Below are 21,391 nucleotides of genomic sequence, written 5' to 3' on the forward strand. Positions count from 1 at the left end.
ACCCAGAAATAAACCCACACAATTATGGACACCTGATCTTTGACAAAGACGCCAAAACCATTCAATGGAAAAAAGATAGCATCTTCAACAAATGGTGCTGGTCCAACTGGATGTCTACATGTAGAAAAATGAAAATAGAACCATACTTATCACCCTGCACAAAACTGAAGTCCAAGTGGATCAAAGACCTCAACATAAAACCAGACACATTAAATCGGCTTGAAAAAAAAAGTGGGAAATACCCTAGAACTCATTGGTACAGGGGAAAACTTCCTGAACAGAACACCAACAGCACAGGCTCTAAGAGCAACAGTCAATAAATGGGACCTCATGAAACTGAAGAGCTTCTGCAAAGCAAAGGACACCGTCATCAAAACAAAGCGACTGCCTACAGATTGGGAAAGAATCTTCACCAACCCTTTATCTGACAGAGGACTCATATCCAGTATATATAAAGAACTAAAGAAGCTGAAAAGCAGCAAACCAAGTAATCCACTTAAAAAATGGGGAACAGAGCTAAACAGAGAATTCTCTGTAGAGGAATACCGAACGGCAGAGAAGCACTTAAAGAAATGCTCAACCTCACTAGCCATTAGGGAAATGCAAATCAAAACAACCCTGAGATTTCACCTTACACCCATGAGAATGGCCAAGATCAAAAACTCAAGTGACAACACATGCTGGAGAGGTTGGGGAGAAAGAGGAACCCTTCTCCACTACTGGTGGGGATGTAAACTTGTACAACCACTCTGGAAATCAATCTGGCGCTTTCTCAGACAACTAGGAATAGTGCTTCCTCAAGATCCAGCCATACCACTCCTGGGCATATATCCAAAAGAGGCTCAAGTACACAAAAAGGACATTTGCTCAACCATGTTTGTAGCAGCTTTATTTGTAATAGCCAGAAGCTGGAAACAACCCAGATGCCCCTCAACTGAAGAATGGATGCAGAAATTGTGGTACATCTACACAATGGAATATTACTCAGCATTGAAAAATAAGGAAATCATGAAATTTGCAGGTAAATGGTGGGATCTGGAAAGGATCATCCTGAGTGAGTTGTCCCAGAAGCAAAAAGACACACATGGCATATACTCACTCATATAGACATACAACATAGGACAATCCCACTAAAACCTGTGCATCTAAAGAAACTAAGCAAGAGAGAGGACCCTAACTAAAATGTCCAATCCCCATCTGGAAAGGCAAAGAAGATGGACATCAAAAGAAGAAGAAAACAGGAAACAACCTAGGAACCTCCCACAGAGGGCCTCTGAAAGCCTCTGCCCTACAGACTATCAATGCAGATGCTGAGCCTGATGGGCAACTGATGGGCAGAGTGAAGGGAATTTTATGTAAGAACTGGGAAATAGTAGGAGCTGAAGAAGACAGGGTCTCCACAAGGAGAGCAACAGAACCAGAAAATTTGAACACAGGGAACTTCCCAGAGACTCATACTCCAACCAAGGACTATTCATAGAGATAACCCAGAACCCCTGCACAGATGTAGCCCAGGGCAGTTCAGAGTCCAATTGGGTTACATAGTAATGTGAAGAGGGACTGCCTCTGACATAATCTGATTGGCCTGCTCTTTGATCACCTCCCTGTGGGGGGGAGCACCCTTACCAGGCCATAGTAGAGGACAATGCAGCCACTTTTGATGTGAACTGATAGACTAAGATCAGAAAGGAGAGGAGAACCTCCCCTATCAGTGGACTTGGGGAGTGGCATGCATGCAGAGGGAGGAGGGAGGGTGGGATTGGGAGGGGAGGATGGAGGGGCTTATAGGGGGATGCAAAATGAATAAAGTGTAATTGATGAAAAATTAAAAAAAAAGTTGCCATGGTAATGATGTTTCTTCACAGCAACAAAAGCATCATGAAGACAGAAGTACTGGGGGCTGAGCTATTGCTGTAATAGGCCTGACTATGCTTCTGTTAGGAGGAATGTGAATATTGGTACTGTGGATTAAGAAAGCAGTGGAATGCTTTAAGCAGGGCTTACTGGGACATTCAAGTAGGAACATGGAAGACAGTGGTGCTGAGGGTGATTTGAACTGTGGGAGCATAACTCAAGAGGTTTAAGAGGAGAAGACTGTTAGAATGTGGCCAGACAATATTTTTGTGATATTTTGGCTAAGAATGTGGCTGCTTTTTGTTCCTGTCCAAAGACTCTGTCTGAGGCTAAAGTGAAGAAATTTAGATTAATTTCATTGGGAAAGGAAATTTCAAAAAGCCTAGTATAGACTTTGTTTGTGATTACTACTCTTCAGTCTTACGAAAAGTTTTCTTATTTTTTATTTTTTATGAAAAGAAGCAAACTCAGCAAGGAAAAAAATACAAGATGTATGCCTCACAGAGTAAAGGGGCACCAAGAAGTGAATTGGAGCTAAATCCTGTGCTTAAGGAGATTAATAGGTTAAAGATATTAAATGGAATAACGGGAGCAGTGACCTGAGCATAAGATCCCATTTAGCTAAGTTTACCTTTTGTGAAAACGAATTAAAGAACAGTATAGGTCCAGATGTGATGGTATACTCCTTTAATCTCAGCATCCAGGATACAGAGGCATGTTGATCTCTGAATTCAAGGTTAGCCTGATCTACAGAGAAAGTTCCAGGACAGCCAAGCTTAGACAGTGAAGAAAATCATGGAATACAGAAAGCTGGTGAAGTTGTGATTTGATGAAGATGCCTATATCAGCCCCAGCACCAACAAAACTTAGCAGTTTCAGCCACTTCGTTCTGGATTAAGAGTCAAGGGTAGAAGAAAGAGGGTATGGAATTTCCATCCTCAACTAAGGAAAGTTACTGAGGGTAGATGTGTGTCAGGTGTGTCCTCATATGGAGGCCCAGACAGGCCATTGTGTAAAGCTATGAAGGTGAAGCCTAGATTGCCTTGGAAACCCCACAGGGTTAGAAATGTCAGAGCTATTGGATACCTGCCAAGGAAAGCTGCTAACAAAGACTGAAACCAGCCTGAGAGAAAAGCATGTTGCAGTCATCAAAGCTGAAAGGAGATCTAAAGAGCATTTTGGCACCAGACATTGAGATGCAGAGTTTGGAGTTTGTCTAGATGGTTTGTTGTTTTGTTTTGTTTTTTTTTGTCTTTTTTTTGTCCATTATTTTGTCACCGTGTTCCCTTCCCTCATTTTGGAATAGTAATGTATGTCTAGAGCTATTATATGTTGTAAGTTTGTGATCTTTTTTTTTAATTTTACAGGAAATTACAGTTAAGAGAGTGAATGAGTATCAGAAGAGACTTTGAAGTTTGGACTTTTAAACGTTGTTGAGACTGTGGTAGACTCTGGGAACTTCTGAAGTGGGCTAAACACATTTTTCATTATGTTATGGCTACCATTCTATGGGGGCAGAGAGAATAGAATCTCTTGCATACTGCATGAAAGCATCACCTATCAATAAAAAGCTGATGGCCTCTTAGATGAGGCAGGACATAAGAGGTAGGAATTCGAGCAGAGAGAGATGAACTATGGGAGAGAGTCAAAAGAAAGAGATTTGTCCTAGACTGTAAAAAAGTAAGTAATATAAAATTGAGGACAGGTAACCAGCCATGTAGCACATACAGAATAGAATAAACAGGTAAATAAGTTATGAGCTAGTAGCAGAACCAGCCAAAGCTTATGGCCTAGGCATTTATTAAAAAACTATTAAGTCGGGGGGGCGGCAAGATGGCGGCGCTGGGAGGACTCTCATTCTGAGCAGCAGCACAGCAGGATCAGCACAGTGACCAGCAATCAGAACTCTCAGCCATAAAACACAGTCATTGTGTTTCCCAGGTGAGAGGATACCCCACGGTGGGGGATTCAATCAGCTTTTAACTCACCAGGCTAAACTGCAGAAGAGATCCCAGTTCCGCCAGGTGCTTGGCTGCCGGCCACCAGCCCCAGCCCCAGCCCAGAGCCACAAGCCAGTGTCTCTGGTCATGGTCCCAGACTGAACCGTGGGCACCACACTATCAGAGACTGGAATTTTCAGTCGAGGGATAACCCCCGGGTACAGGAAACGATTGGGACCAGCCTTAGGTCACCCAGACATCCCCTGGAAAAGACTCGGGCGGGTTCCACGGGCACCCCAGCAGAGTATCACTATTTGCAGATGATATGCTAGTATACCTGAGTGACCCCAAAAATTCTACTAGGAAACTCCTACAGCTGATAAACACCTTCAGCAAAGTGGCTGGATACAAAACTCAAAAAAATCAGTAGCTCTCTTGTATACAAAAGACAAAATGGCAGAGAAAGAAATTAGAGTAACAACACCATTCACAATAACCATAAATGACATAAAGTACCTGGTGTGACCCTAACCAAGCAAGTCAAAGACTTGTATGAAAAAAAATTTCCATTCTCTGAAGAAAGAATTAAAGAAGATATCAGAAGATGGAAAGATATCCGATGCTCATGGCTTGGCAGGATTAACGTAGTAAAAATGGTCATCTTACCAAAGGAAATCTACAGATTCAATGCAATTCCAATCAAATTACCAACACAAATTTTACAAACCATGAAAGAATAATTCTCACCTTCATATGGAACAAGAAGAAACCCAGAATTGCTAAAACAATCCTCTACTGTAAAAGATCTTCTGGAGGTATCTCCATCCCTGATATTAAGCTGTACTATAGAGCAACAGTATTAAAAACTGCATGGTCCTGGCATAGAAAAAGACTGGTGGATTAATGGAATCGAATACAAGACCCTGACATCAATCTCCACACTTATGGACACCTCATTTTTGACAAGTTGCTAAAACCATTCAATGGAAAAAAGACAGCATCTTCAACAAATGGTGCTGGTCTAACTGGATATCTACATGTAGAAAAATGCAAATAGATCCATACTTATCACCAAGCACAAAACTAAAGTCCAAGTGGATCAAAGACCTTAATAAAAAACAAGACACACTAATCCACTTAGAAGAAAAACTGGCAAGAGCCTTGAACTCATTGGCACAGGAGACAGCTTCCTGAACAGAATACCAACAGCACAGGCTCTAAAAGCAACAATTGATAAATGGGACCTCATGAAACTGAAAAGCTTCTGTAAAGCAAAGGACACTGTTGTCAGAACAGAACAACTGCCTATAGATTAAGAAAGGAACTTCATCAACCCAATAACTAACAGAGGATTACTAACCAGTATATATAAAGAACTCAAGAAGTTAAGGAGCAACAATTCAAGTAATCCAATTAAAAAATGGGGTACAGAGCAAAACAGAATTTTCAATAGAGGAACTACAGAGGTAAGCATAACCAATAAACTAAAAGAGATCAAAGAAAGAATCTCAGGTGTGGAAGGTACAATGGAAGAAATCGATGTATCTGTCAAAGAAAATGTTAAATCTAAAAAATTCCTGACACAGACCGTCCAAGAAAACCAAGGCAACATAAAAAGACAAACCCTAAGAATAATAGGAATAGAGGAAAAAGAAGATTCCCTCCTCCAAGGCCCAGAAAATATTTTTAACAAAATCATTGAAGAAAATTTCCCCAACTTAAAGGAGAAGCCAATAAGAATAAAAGAGGCCTACAGAATAACCAATAAATTAGAGCAGAAAAGAAAATTCTCCCATCACATAATAATCAAAACAGTAAGTATACAGAACAAAGAAAAAATACCAAAAGCTGCAAGGGAAAAAGGCCAAGTAACATATAATGGCAAACTCATTAAAATCACAAATGACTGTTCAATAGGGCCTATGAAAGCCAGAAGGGCCTGGACAGATATCATGCAGACCCTAAGAGAACACTAATGTCAGCCTAGGTTACGATACCCAGCAAAACTCTCAATCCTCATAGATGGAGAAAACAATGTATTCAATGAAAAAACAAATTTCAACAATACCTACAAACAAATCCAGCATTACAGAAGACACTAGAAGGCAAAATACAACCCAGGAAAACTAGCTATTTTCAAGGAAACACAGGAAATAATTAACCTCACTACAGTAAAACAATAAGCACTCAAGCATACAACTTTATGACCTCAGCCAACATCAATATCAATGGATCTAATAGCCACTGGTCATTAATCTCTCTCAACATCAATGGACTCAATTCCCCAATAAAAAGACACAGACTAACAGAATGGAGTCATAAACAAGACCCAACAATCTGTTGAATACAAGAAACACACCCGAGTCACAAAGATAGACAATACCTGAGGGTAAAGGGTTGGAAGACAGATTTCCAAGCAAATGGACCCACGAAGCAAAGCAGGAGTAGCCATTCTAATATCTGATAAAATAGAGTTTCAACCAAAATTAATAAAAAGAGATGGAGAAGGACACTTCATACTCATCAAGTAAAAATTCCACCAGGAAGACATCACAATCCTGAACATAAATGGCCCACATACAAGGGCACCGACATGTGTAAAAGAAACATTAATAAAACTTAAACCACACATACATCCCCACACATTAATAGAAGGAGACTTCTACACCCCACTCTCAACAAAACATAGCTCAACAAAACAGAAATTAAACAAAGAAACAATGTCTCTAATAGAGGTCATGGATTAAATGGGCCTAACACACATCTACAGAACCTTACAACCAAACACAAAAGAATTTACCTTCTTCTCAGCACCGCATGGAACCTTCTCCAAAATAGACCATATAGTGGATCAAAAAGTAAGCCTCAACAGATACAAGAAGATTGAAATAATCCCTGTATCCTATCTGATCACCATGCACTAAAGCTGTACCTCAACAACAACCGAAATATCAAAAAGCATACACACACATGGAAATTGAACAACTTGCTACTAAATGACAGCTGGGCCAGGGAAGAAAGAAAGAAAGAAATTAAAGTCTTCCTAGAATTCAATGAAAATGAAGACACAACATACCCAAACTTGTGGGACACAATGAATGCAGTGCTAAGAGAAAAGTTCATAGCACTAAGTGCCTTCAAGAAGAAATTCGAGACAGCTCATTCGAGCAACTTAATGGCTCACCTGAAAACCCTAGAAAAAGAAGAAGCAGACACACCAAAAAGGAGTAGATGGCTGGAAACAATCAAACTCAGGGCTGAAATCAATCAATTGAAAACAAAGAAAACAATTCAAAGAATCAATGAAACCAAGAGGTGGTTCTTTGAGAAAATCAACAAGATAGACAAACCCTTAGCCAATCTAACTAGAAGGCCAAGAGACACCATCCAAATCAACAAAATCAGAAATGAAAACGGAGACATAACTACAGACACTGAGGAAATCCAAACAATCATTAAGACTTACTTCAAAAATCTATATGCCACAAAATTTGAAAATCTAAATGAAATGGACAATTTTCTTGATCAATTCCACTTACCAAAACTGAATCAAGACCAGGTAAATCAATTAAATAGTTCTATATCTCCCAAGGAAATAGAAGCAGTCTTCGAAAGTCTCCCATCCAAAATAAGCCCAGGACCAGATGGTTTCAGCACAGAATTCTACTAGACCTTCAAAGAAGAGTTAACTCCACTTCTCTTCAAACTATTCCACAAAATAGAAATAGAAGGAACACTACCAAACTCATTCTATGAAGCCACAGTCACCTTGCTACCTAAACCTCACAAAGACCCAACAAAAAAAGAATTTCTGGCCAATATCCCTTATGAATATTGATGCAAAAATACTCAATAAAATACTTGCAAACCGAATAAAAGATCACATCAAAGATATCATCCACTATGACCAAGTAGGCTTCATCCCATGCATGCAGGGGTCGTTCAATATATGGAAATCCATCAATGTGATCTACCATATTCACAAACTGAAAGAAAAAAAACCACATGATAATTTCCCTAGATGCTGAAAAAATAATTTGACAAAATCCAACATCCATTCATTTTTAAAGTCTTGGAGAGATCAGGGATACAAGGCACATATCTAAACATAGTAAAGGCAATATCCTTACTAAAGCAAGCCTATAGCCAACATCATGCTTAATGGGGAGAAACTTAAATCCCACTGAAATCAGGGACAAAGCAAGGCTGCCCATTCTCCCCATATCTCTTCAACATAGTTCTGGAGCAGTAAGACAGTTGAAGGAGATCAAGGGGATACAGATTGGAAAGGAAGAAATCAAATTATCACTATTTGCAGAAGATATGATAGTATACATGAGTGACCCCAAAAATTCTACCAGGGAACTCCTACAGATGATAAACACCTTCAGCAAAGTGGCTGGATACAAAAATAACTCCAAAAAAATTAGTAGCTCTCCTGTATACAAAAGACAAAAGGGCTGAGAAAGAAATTAGGGAAACAACACCCTTCACAATAGCCACAAATGACATAAAGTACCTTGGTGTAACCCTAACCAAGGAAGTCAAAGACTTGTGTGAAAAAAATTTCCATTCTCTGAAGAAAGAATTAGAAGAAGATATGAGAAGATGGAAAGATCTCCCATGCTCATAGCTTGGCAGGATTAATATAGGAAAAATGTCCATCTTACCAAAAAAGCAGTCTACATATTCAATGCAATTCCCATCAAATTACCAACATAATTCTTGACAGACCTGGAAAGAAAAATTCTCAACTTCATATGGAATAACAAGATACCCAGAATTGCTAAAACAATCCTCTACAATAAAAGATCTTCTGGAGGTATCTCCATCCCTGGTATTAAGCTGTACTATAGAGCAACAGTATTAAAAACTGCATGGTCCTGGCATAGAAACAGAATGGTGGATCAATGGAACCGAACAGAGGACCCAGAAATAAACCCACACACTATGGACAGCTGATCTTTGACAATGGAAAAAAGATACCATCTTCAACAAATGGTGCTGGACTAATTGGATGTCTCCATGTAGAAAAATGCAAATAGAACCATACTTATCACCCTGCACAAAACTAACGTCCAAGTGGATCAAAGACCTCAACATAAAACCAGACACATTAAATTGGTTAGAAGAAAAAGTGGGGAACAGCCTAGAACTCATTGGCACAGGAGGGGAGGAGGGAGGGTCTTATGGGGGAACACAAAATTAATAAAGTGTAATTAATAAAAAATTTGAAAAAAGAAGAAGAAAAAGTGGGGAAGACCCTAGAACTCATTGGTACAGGAGACAAGTTCCTGAACAGAACACCAACACCACAGGCTCTAAGAGCAACAATCAATGAATGGGACCTCATGAAACTGAAAAGCTTCTGTAAAGCAAAGGACACTGTCATCAAAACAAAACGACTGGCTACAGATTGGGAAAGAATCTTAACCACCCCTTTTTCTAACAGAGGGCTGATATCCCATGTATATAAAGAACTAAAGAAGCTGAAAAGCAGCAAACCAAGTAATCCACTTAAAAAATGTAAAACAGAGCTAAACAGAGAATTCTCTTCAGAGGAATATAGAATGGCAGAGAAAACACTTGAAGAAATGCTCAACATCATTAGCCATCAGGGAAATGCAAATTGAAACGAACATGAGATTTCACCTTACACCCTCAGACTGGCCAAGACGAAAAACTCGAGTGACAACACATGTTGGAGAGGCTGTGGAGAAAGGGGAACCCTTCTCCACTGCTGGTTGGAATGTAAACTTGTACAACCACTCTGGAAATCAATCTGTCGTTTTCTCAGTCAACTAGGAATAGTGCTTCCTGAAGATCCAGCCATACCACTCCTAGGCATATATCCAAAAGAAGCTCAAGTCCACAATAAGGACATTTGCTCAACCATGTTTGTAGCAGCTTTATTTGTAATAGCCAGAAGCTGGAAACAGCCCAGATGCCCCTCAATTGAAGAATGGATGCAAAAATTGTGGTACATCTACACAATGGAATATTACTAAGCAATTAAAAATAAGGAAACCATGAAATTTGAAGGTAAATGGTGGGACCTAGAAAGGATCATCCTGAGTGAGCTATCCCAGAAGCAGAAATACACACACACACACGTGTAATATTGGGTAAACCTACTAAAATCTGTACAACTAAAGAAGCTAATCAAGAGAGAGGACCCTGACTAAAATGCTCAATCCTCATCACGAAAGACAAAAAGGAAGGACATCAGAAGAAGAAGAAAACTGGAAACAAGCTAGAAACCCACCACGGAGGGCCTCTGAAAGGCTCTGCCCTGCAGACTATCAAAGCAGATGCTGAGACTTATGGCCAACTGTTGGGCAGTGTGCATGGAATCTTACATAAGAAGTGGGAAATAGTAAGGTCTGGAGGGGACAGGAACTCCACAAGGAGAGCAACAGTGGTCTTCCCAGAGACTCCTACTCCAAGCACGTACCATGCATGGAGCTAACCTAGAACCCCTGCACACATGTAGCCCATAGCATTTTAGTGTCCAAGTGGGTTCCACAGTAATGGGAAGAGGGACTGCCTCTGACATAATCTGATTGGCCTGCTCTTTGATCACCTCCCCCTGAGGAGGAAGCAGCATTACAAGACCACAGAAGAAGACAATGCAGCCACTCCTGATGAGATCTGATAGAATAAAATCAGAAGGAAAGAGAGGAGGACCTCCCCTATCATTGGACTTGGGGAAGGGCATGCATGCAGAAAGAGGAGGGAGGGTGGGATCGGGAGAGAAGGAGGGATGGGCTTATGGGGGGGATATAAAGTGAATAAAGTGTAATTAATTAAAAAATACAGTAAATCTATTAATTCTTTCTTTTTTGATACTTGAAAAAAAAAGATGCACAGGCAGGACCTTGATTCTAGCCTGCTTCTGATCTAATCTATAGAACTATACAATAATATATTTTTGTTGTTTTAAGGCATTGAATTTATCATATTTTTTGTAGTAGAAAACAACAAGAAACCTAGCAAAACACAACACTTTTAAAATAATATTTTGAAACATGACAGTTGGTAAGGTTGCTATGAATGGGTGAAGTAACACCATCAGTTTTCAAGTGTTTTTCAGATTCTTTCTCAAGTTTTGGGTCTTATAGCTCATTCTGTGATTGCTTAAGCATTCATTGTGTTTTGTCACCGATTTCTTCACCAGACAGGAATTTGTAGGTGTTTCTCTATTCATATTGTTCCTGTGCTTTTCCATATAATTTATTTCACAAGTACTTTCTACCTTTAGCTGTTGTAATTGAGATTTATTTATAATTAAAGTCAGGGAAAAAACTCAAGTGACAACACATGCTGGAGAGATTGTGGGAAAAGGGGAACCCTCCTCTACTACTGGTTGGAATGAAAACTTGTACAAGCACTCTGGAAAGCAATTTGGCGCTTCCTCAGATAACTAGGAATAGTGCTTCCTCAAGATCCAGCTATACCACTCCTTAGGCATATACCCAAAAGAGGCTCAAGTACACAATAAGATCATTTGCTCAACAATGTTTGTAGCAGCCTTATTTGTAATAGCCAGAAGCTGGAAACAGCCCAGATGCTCCTCAGTGGATGAATGGATACAGAAATTGTGGTACATCTACACAATGGAATATTACTCAGCAATGAAAATCAAGGAAATCATGAAATTTGCAGGTAAATGGTGGGATATTGACAAGATCATCCTGAGTGAGCTATCCCAGAAGCAGAAAGATGCACACGGTATATACTCACTCATATAATATAGGATAAACCTACTAAAATCTGTATACCTAAAGAAACTAATCAAGAGGGAGGACTCTGGATAAAATGCTCAATTCCTATCCAGAAAGGCAAAGAAGATGGACATCAGAAGAAGGAGAAAAGAGGGAGCAAGTCAGGAACCTGACACAGAGGAGCCCTGAAAGGCTCTGCCCTGCAGACTATGAAAGCAGATGTTGAGACTTTTGGCCAACCTTTGGGCAGAGTGCAGGAAATCTTAGGAAAGAAGTGGGAAACATTAAGATCTGGAGAGGATGGAACTCCACAAGGAGAGCAACAGAAGCAAAAAAACCTGTGCACACAGATCTTTGCTGAGACTGATACTCCAACCAAGGACTATGCATGGTTATAACCTAAGACCCCTGCACAGATGTAGCCCAAGGCAGTTCAGTATCCAAGTGGGTTCCATTGTAATAGGAACAGGGACTGTCTCTGACATGAACTGATTGGCCTGCTCTTTAATTACCCCCCCCCCGAGGGGGAAGCAGCATTACAAGGCCACAGAAGAAGACAATGCAACCACTCCTGATGAGACCTAATTGACTAGGATCAGAAGGAAGAAAAAGAAGACCTCCCATATCAGTGGACTTGGGGAGGAGCATGCATGCCGAGGGTGGAGGAAGGGAAGGATTGGGACAGGAGGAGGGAGGAAACCACAGGGGGGATATAAAGTGAATAAAGTGTAATTAATAAAGAATAAATTAAAAATGTTAATTTCATCTCATTTTAGAAGATATTTAGTTTACTAAAACTAAATTATAAGTAAAATACAAGGAAATTATGAAATTTGCATGCAAATGGTGGGAACTGGAAAAGATCATCCTTAAACAAGTTATCCCAGAAACCGAAAGCCCCTCAGGGTATATATTCAGTCATAAGTGGATATTAAAAATATAATATAGGATAAACCTACTAAAATCTGTTCACCTAAGGAAACTAATCAAGGAGGACTCTGGGTAAGATGCTCTATCCCCATTCAGAATGTCAAAGAGAATGGACATCAGAAGAGTGAAAAAACAGGGAACAGGATTGGAGCCTACCTACGAGGGCCTCTGAAAGGCTCTACCCTACAGGTTATCATAACAGATGCTGAGACTTACAGCCAAACTTTGGGCAGAGTGCAGGGAATCTTTTGAAAGGAGAGGGAGATATTAAGATCTGTACAGGACAGGAGAGCACAAGGAGAGCACAAGGAGAGCAACAGAACCAAAATATCAGTTCACAGTGGTCTTTCCTGAGACTGATATTCTAACCAAATTCCATTCAGGGAGACAACTGAGAACCCCTGCACAGATGTAGCCCACAGCAGTTCAGTGTCCAAGTGGGTTCCATGGTAATGGGAACAGTGACTGTCTCTGACATGAACTGATTCTTCTGCTCTTTGATCACCTCCCACTGAGGGGGGAGCAGCCTTACCAGACCACAGAGGAAGACAATGCAGCCACTCCTGATGAGACCTGATAGACTGGGATAAGAAGGAAAGAGAGGAGGACCTCCCCTATCAGTGGACTAGGGGAGGTGCATAGGGAGAGATGAAGGAGGGAGGGTAAGATTGGGAGGGGCTGAGAGAGAGGGCTATAGCCAGGATACAAATTGAATAAATTTTAAGAAATAATAAATACAATTTTAAAAAAGAACAGTTCTAAATGGTATTGAATATGAATTTTAAAAAAGATTGCTTTTTCTCAGTACCCCTTGAGAAATAAGACAGAGAAAGTTCTGCTTTCACTGTGCCCACATTGAATCATGAAAGACCAACTAAGAGATACCAGTGCAGGGTCTTGCCACAATGAGTGTTAAATAGTTCCACTTTCTGTCAATATTTTCTGTGACAGCCATTAGAAATAGTTTGTAAACACTTTACTCAATCCACAATTTACCAGTATATGGATGATATCTTACTGGCTGAGTCAGATACAAATGCTTTAGGAAAAATGTTTGATGAAGTAAAGAGAATTTTGCCTTGCTGGGGATTACAAACAGCTCCTGAAAAATGCAAATAGGAAATTTTATTAATTATCTAATATATCAGATAAGTACAAAAAATCAATCACAGAAGGTACAAATCAGGAGAAACAAATTAAGAGCTCTTAATGATTTTCAGAAATTGTTGGCAGACATTAATGGGCTAAGGTCCACAATTAAATTAATTACTCAAAAGCCAAGTAACTTATTTCAAACCATATAAGTTGATAAAGATTTAAATAGTCCAAGAAGATTATCAGCTGAGGCTGAAAAGGACTTTACTCTAGTAGAAACAAAATTACAAGATGCACATATAGAATGTTTGAATCCAAAGATGGCTTGTACTTTAGTTATCTTGCCTTCAACTCATTCTTCCACAGGAATTCTTATGCAGAAAGAAGATAATATGTTAGCATGGATTTTTTTTTTTTTGCACACAGAGTAAAAAATTAAAAATCTATACAGAAAAGTTTCTGAATCGATTCTAAAAGGCAAAATGAGACTTCATCAATTAGTGGGAATGGATCCAGCAAAGACTGTAGTACCGTTCATTAATACTGAGATTGTATCATATGGGCAGGAAATGAACATTAGCAAAGAGCATGCAGGAATTTTTTGGGAGAAATTAACAACAAATACCCAAAAATCAAGTGACTTCAATTTATAAAAAGAACTAACTGGATTTGCCCTCCTAGAGTAAAATGGACACTAATTTCTGAAGCCCCTGCATTCTAAACTGGTGCAAGTAATGTAAGTCAGCAAAAGCAGGTTATGAGTCTGAGTCAGAAAAATAATGTAAGGTGGCTCAGATCTTTATAATTCAGTTAAGAAAAATCAGAGCTGTATGCCATTCTTATGATATTAGATTTTCCAGAAATTTTTAATATAGTGATTGTCAACATGCAGCAAGGTTTGTTTTCCTATACAAACTGCTGCACTTATTCAGGATGATTCAGAGTTAATGTCACTGTTTATTCAACTACAACAAGTGGTAAGAAATAGAAATCACCTATTGTATATAACACGTATCAGATCCCATACAGGTCTACCAGGCCTCTAGAACAAGGTAATGATGAAATTGATCAGCTATTAGGAGGAAATGTGCTAGAAGTTTCAGAATTATTTTACAAAAACTGCATGTTAGCAGCAAAGCATTAAAAGAAGATTTTTCTATTACTTGGCAACAAGCCAAGAAAATCATAAGGAAGTTTCCTATTTGTACCAAATTCCATTACTTGTAAGGAGGAACCCTAAAGGTATCCCTCCACTCCAAAATAAAATTTGGCAAATAGATGTGTTTCACTTTTCAGAATTTAGAAAATTAAAATAAGTATACCATACCATAGACACATATTCAGGATTTCAATGGGCAACTGCTTTTAGTTCTTATTAGATGTTACAGCAATTATGGAAACATCTGTAGAAAGTAAGACTGACAGCACTTCAGCATATGTCTCTAGTAAAATAAAACAATTTTGCATATTATAATATAAAGCATATTATGTGTATACCAAAAATCCTATAGAACAAGCAATAATAAAGAAATCTAATAGCACTTTAAAGAAAATACTTAACAAATAAAAAGGGGTAACAAAGACCCCCAGAAATATATTACATAGTGCTTTATTAACTTTACGTTTTTAAAATTCTAACAAGCAAAAAACTCTAGGTGCTGGGAGATATTGGTTTATGGAAAAGATGCTGGACTAAAGCAAACTGTGTACATTAGCGATGTCTTATCTTCTGAATGAAGGGAAGAAAATGTGCTATGCTGGAGGAGAGGTTTTGCCTAGGTTTCTACAGCAAAAGAGATACTGTGGTTTTCCTGGAAATTGATAAAAATCGAAATTGAAGATTTTGGCTACAGGCAGAAAGAAAGAAATACAGAAGACCAACAAAACAGGTAACATATATTTCTGATCCCTCTACATGGGAATAGCTCTCAGACTGGCTGAAACATAGAAAGGTCTCCATCCAGGACTTCAGCTATGTAAAGCAAACAAATATTGTTGGCTACAGTGTTCTCATGATTTCTTATGCCTTCCTTTTACATGGCATAGATGAAAATTTGTATTACAGTTTGGATATACTGTCCAGACTGGCTTATAAAGAAAGAAAGATACTTTTCATCTACTCAAAGAGCAGAAAATCATAAATTGTGCACACTGCACATTCCATACATGTGTTAATGCAGAATGTATATTATCTGTGAAAGTTTATGTGTTTACAGAATTAAAGGACCAGAGACCATGAAGTGAAAGTAGCCCTGACACTTAAGGATGCTGAGAAGGATGCCGAGTTATTCCAGCATCACACTCGATCCTATCACAGACTGTCTCAGTAGCTGTTATCTCAAAAATCTACATCCAGAACAAGTTAAAATGGCTAGCTAGATCATCCAGCATCACAAACTGTTCCAATCAGGACTTCGTTTAAGCCCTACATTTTCACAGAACTCAGAGACAAGATACCAAGTGTTACAGATAGACTTCCCTTCTTTTTCTTTTTTTATCTTACTGTTTATTTTTTAATTTAATTTTTACTTATTACAGTTTACTCACTTTGTATCCCAGTCATAGCCCCCTCTCCCATCCCTTCCCAACCCCACCCTCCATCCCTCCCTCTTCTTCTCCTGTGCCACTCTCTCAGTCCAATGATAGGGTAGGTCTTCCTCCCATTTCATCTGACCCTGGTCTATCAGGTCTCAGCAGAACTGGCTTCTTTGTCTTTCTCTGTGGACTGATAAGGCTGCTTCCCCTCAGGTGGAGATGACCAAAGAGCCAGCCATGAGTTCATGTCAGAGATGGTCCCTGTTCCTATTATTGGGGAACCATCTAGGACAATGAGCTGCCATGGGCTGCTACTTCTGTGCAGGGGTTCTAAGTTATCCCCATGCATGGTCCTTGTTTGGAGAATCAGTCTCAGAAGCTCCCTGTACCCAATTTTTCGCTTCTGTTGCTCTCCTTGTGGAGCTCCTGTAACCTCTAGGTCTTTCTTTCTCCCCCTACTTTCCTAAGATTCCCTGCACTCTGCAAAAAAAGTTTGGCTATGAATCACAGCGTATGTTTTGATACCCTGCTGGCAACCATGTTCATAGCAGCTTTATTTGTAATAGCCAGAAGCAGGAAACAACCCAGATGTCCCTCAGTTGAGGAATGGATACATAAATTGTGGTACATTTACACAATGGAATACTACTCAGCAATTAAAAATAAGGAATCATGAAATTTGCAGGCAAAACGTGGGATCTAGAAAAAATCATCTTGAGTGAGGTATCCCAGAAGCAGAAAGACACACATGGTATATACTCACTTATAGGTGGATATTAGACCTCTAATATAGGATAATCATAATAAAACCTGTACATCTAAGGAAACTAATCAAGATGGAGGGCCCTGGTAGGAAGCCTAAACATTCAGGAAGGCAAACGAGATGGACATCTGAAGAGGGAGAAAAGAGGAAACAGGCCAGGAGCCTATAGCAGAGGGCCTCTGACAGCTAGCCTTTTTAAGACTGGGCAATATCCAAATTTTCTGAGGGCCTTGTTGGTATAATATACTTGTGGAATGTATACAATTTATTATTGTTCATTCAATGCTGATTTCTCTACCCCCTTATGTGGTTCCAATCTTGACATTGTATTGTGGTGCTTATTGTAAGCATCACCTGTCTCAAGTTTGTGTAAACATGCCACCATTTATTCTCTGTATTGTTAATAAGACAACCAGCTAATGCTGAGCAATGGAGAGAATAAGGTTGGACATCCTGATCCAGAGGGGAGGAGAAAGAAGCAAGTGGGAGGAGAGTAGGAGGAGAAAGATTTGAGAGCAGAGGAAATGGCACAACCAGGAGAGGAGAACCAGATGTAAGATATGACTAAAAGCAAGTATAATATGGGAAATCTGAATGGGAGAAAGCTATGAGGGCTTGGATGTTTAGAACAGAGCAATTATTGCCCAGCTTTGTGCTCTAGGTTAATTAAATAAATCCTAGTCTCTGTGTGGTGATTTGGGTAAACAAAGAAGTGGTTTAGGAACCACTGATGCTTAAATAAAAGATAAATCAATAATTATGATTAATAATTAACAACAAATAGTGCCCAATGTTTGGCAGAATTTATAGTAATCTAGCAAGAACTAATATAGTGAAAAATGGGACCATCCCAAATTAAAAAGAAAAACAACTGGACCTTGAATAAGGGCCAGCTAAGAAGAAAGAAGAACAAGTCAGGTGATTTAGGGGAGGACTGTCCTTGAAGCTGTAAGTGGCCCACTACAGAACCGAGAGATGGGAGAAGAGGGGAGGACTGTCCTTGGAGCTGTGAGCTCCCCGCTACAGCTGCCAGCCCACATTACTGCTATCTTTTCTGCTGACTAATCAATGTAAAGGCCTGATTTTTTTAGGAATAAAAACTCTGTGCTTAGTATGCTCAGGGTCGTCTCCTGCTTTGAAGGGACGACCCCCATTGCGATCGGAATAAACTGCCTCTTGCTTTTGCATCGAACTGTGGTCTGTGAGTCTCTTTGGGGGAGGGAGCTGTCGGTCCCTCAGCGCAGCCGCCACAGACACCATTGGCGCCGCAGACACCGCCAGAGGTCCCGCTGCACTCACCAGCTGACCCTGCTCAGAATGAACGGGGCCCAGCAGCTGGAACACGAAGCTGCAGAGCAACTCAACCGGACTCGGTGGCTCTCCCGTTGTGAGCCTATGGATTCCCAGATGGGGATGGGGAACATCCCCTTCAGTACTGGCCTTTTCCCACAGCTGATCTCTACAATTGGAAGGCTCACAATCCCCCTTTTTCTGAGAACCCCCAAGCTTTGACTGACTTCTTTGAATCTGTCCTTTTCTCTCACCAGCCCACTTGGGATGGTTGCCAACAGCTTTTACAGACACTCCTGACTACCGAGGAGAGGGGACGAGTTCTTCTAGAAGCAAGGAAGAATGTCCCGGGGGCGGATGGGAGGCCTACAGTTCTCCCCGACGAGATTAATAATGGGTTTCCTCTCTCTCGTCCTGATTGGGATTACAATACACCAGAGGGTAGGCAGCACTTGAAGGTTTACCACCAGACTCTAATGTCGGGTCTCCGTGGGGCTGCTCGAAGACCCACCAATTTGACTAAGGTAAGAGAAGTGGTCCAGGGGCCAGAGGAATCTCCTACAGCCTACTTAGAATGGCTGATGGATACGTTCCGCCGGTTTACTCCCTATGACCCTGCTTCAGATGAGCACAGGGCAACAGTAGCTGTATCTTTCATAGATCAGTCAGCTATGGATATTCGTAGGAAACTTCAGAAATTAGAAGGTCTGCAGGATAAGTCGTTGAAGGATTTAGTGCAAGTAGCAGAGAAAGTCTTCTATAGTAGAGAAACAAAAGAAAAAAAGAAAAAAGGAAACAGAAAGAACAGGAGATAAGAGAGAGAGAGAGAGACAAGAGGCAGGATAAAAAATTGACTAAGATTCTGGCCACCGTAATTCAGGAAAGTCGTACTGAAAGGGAGAGAGTTCCTGGCAACCGTAAGGGCCCTTTGTCTAAGGACCAGTGTGCCTACTGCAAGGAGACGGGACACTGGAGGAGGGATTGCCCCAAAAGGAAGAAGAAGCAGCTGAATTCTCGAGCCACAGGGACCAGGGTCCTGACCTTAAATAATGACAGCGATTAGGGAGGACGAGGTTCGGTTCCCCTCCCTGAACCCAGGGTAACCCTCAAGGTGGAGGGGAAGCCAGTCCATTTTCTAGTGGATACTGGTGCTCAGCATTCAGTTCTGTTGCAAGACTCAGGGGCTAAGAAAGAAAAAAAATCATGAAAAAAATCATGGGTTCAAGGGACCACTGGATGTAAGCAATATACATGGACTACCTGAAGAACAGTGGACCTCGGAATGGGCTGGGTATCCCACTCGTTCTTAGTCATGCCTGACTGCCCATACCCATTGCTGGGACGGGATATCCTGACCAAAATAGGAACCCACATCTATTTTAACCCAGAAAGCCCACAGGTTACAGATAAAAGAGGGGATCCTATTCACGTGCTTACAATTCACTTGGAAGATGAATACCGGCTATTTAAAAATTTAAAAGAAGGGGAAAAAGACATTGACTGGTGGGTAAAAAAAATACCCTGAGGCCTGGGCTGAAACAGCTGGCTTAGGGAAAGCAAGAAAGCAACCGCCAGTCCAGATAGAGCTAAAACCTCAGACAGCCCCAGTTGCAATGCGGCAATATCCAATGTCTAAGGAAGCCCATGATGGGATTCGCCCTCATATACAGCGACTCCTTGACCTAGGGGTTTTGAAAAGGTGTCAATCTGCTTGGAATACTCCATTACTGCCGGTCCGAAAGCCTAGGAGCAAAGATTATCGGCCTGTGCAAGACCTGAGGGAAGTTAACAAACAGGTTATGGACTTACATCCAACAGTCCCCAACCCGTATAACCTGCTGAGCTCCCTTACCCCTGACAGAGCCTGGTATACTGTTCTAGACCTTAAAGATGCATTCTTTTGTCTTCAACTTAGCCCTGCCAGCCAAGACATTTTCGCTTTTGAATGAAAAGATCCTGACTCTGGGGTCTCGGGCCAACTAACATGGACTTGACTTCCCCAAGGATTTAAGAATTCTCCTACCATATTTGATGAAGCCCTGCACCGAGACCTGGCACACTTCCGGGCCACAAATACTCAGGTAACTCATCTCCAGTACGTGGATGACATCTTACTAGCTGTAGATTGTCAGAAAACCTGTCTCAAAGCCACTGGCCAACTGTTACAAGAATTGGGCGAACTCGGCTATAGAGCATCAGCAAAGAAGGCCCGGATATGCCGGAAACAGGTCAGTTACCTGGGGTATATACTAAAGGAAGGAAAAAGATGGTTATTGGAGGCTAGAAAAGAGACTGTGTTTCATATTCCCCCTCCACGAACTACAAAACAACTGAGGGAATTTCTTGGTACAGCGGGGTTTTGCCTATTATGGATTCCTGGGTTCGCTGAAATGGCATCCCCTCTGTATGCCCTTACAAAGGGCAATGACTCTTTTTCCTGGGGAAAAGATGATCAGGCTGCATTTGATACTATTAAACAGGCTTTAATGTCAGCTCCAGCCTTGGGACTTCCTGATGTCACTAAACCTTTTCATCTCTATGTGGCCAAGAACCAGGGAATGGCTAAAGGGGTGTTAACTCAAAAGATTGGACCCTGGAAGAGACCAGTAGATTATCTATCTAAAAAGCTTGATCCAGCTTATCTATCTAAAAAGCAACAGGATGGCCGACCTGCCTTCGGATAATAGCAGCAGTCGCCGCATTGGTAAAGGATGCTGACAAGCTGACCTTGGGACAAGATCTTACTGTTTATGCCCCTCATGCCCTTGAGAGTGTCGTCAGACAGCCACCTGATCGCTGGCTCACGAATGCTCACATGACTCATTACCAAACTTTGCTTTTAAATAATGACAGGATTACTTTTGCCCCAGCAACGGGGCTAAACCCTGCCACCCTGTTACCAGATCCAGAGATTCAGCCCCCAGAGCATGATTGCTTGCAGGTGTTGGCAGAAGAACAGGGATGGCGAAAGGACTTAAAAGACCAGCCTCTGCCGGATGCAGAGGTGACATATTACACAGATGGGAGTAGCTTTTTGGAAAATGGAAAAAGAAAAGCGGGAGCAGCAGTGGTGGATGGACACAAGGTAATCTGGGCCCAAGCGCTGCCTGAAGGCACCTCTGCTCAACGAGCAGAACTAATTGCCTTAACTCAAGCATTAACTTTGGGGAAAGACAAAAAGATAAACATCTACACTGACAGCAGGTATGCCTTTGCTACGGCCCATGTGCACGGGGCCATCTACCAGCAGAGAGGCCTAT

The 21,391-nt window shown here is 40.8% G+C and overlaps 1 protein-coding gene and 1 long non-coding RNA gene across 4 annotated transcripts in view; both read right to left on the bottom strand.

Annotated features, from left to right (window-relative positions):
- The window catches only part of LOC132654762 (solute carrier family 22 member 19-like), a 96,102-nt gene that overhangs the window by 57,047 nt on the left and 17,664 nt on the right, over nucleotides 1–21,391 (bottom strand). The window lies entirely within an intron of this gene.
- On the bottom strand, nucleotides 13,260–15,132 carry LOC132654771 (uncharacterized). Its single transcript, XR_009592485.1, has 3 exons — nucleotides 14,871–15,132; nucleotides 14,539–14,585; nucleotides 13,260–13,550 (listed from the first exon to the last, which is right to left on the bottom strand). It is a non-coding gene; the product is annotated as an uncharacterized LOC132654771 (long non-coding RNA).

The sequence above is a fragment of the Meriones unguiculatus genome, chromosome 1 (assembly GCF_030254825.1).
Source record: "Meriones unguiculatus strain TT.TT164.6M chromosome 1, Bangor_MerUng_6.1, whole genome shotgun sequence".
Classification (NCBI taxonomy): Eukaryota; Metazoa; Chordata; class Mammalia; order Rodentia; family Muridae; genus Meriones; species Meriones unguiculatus.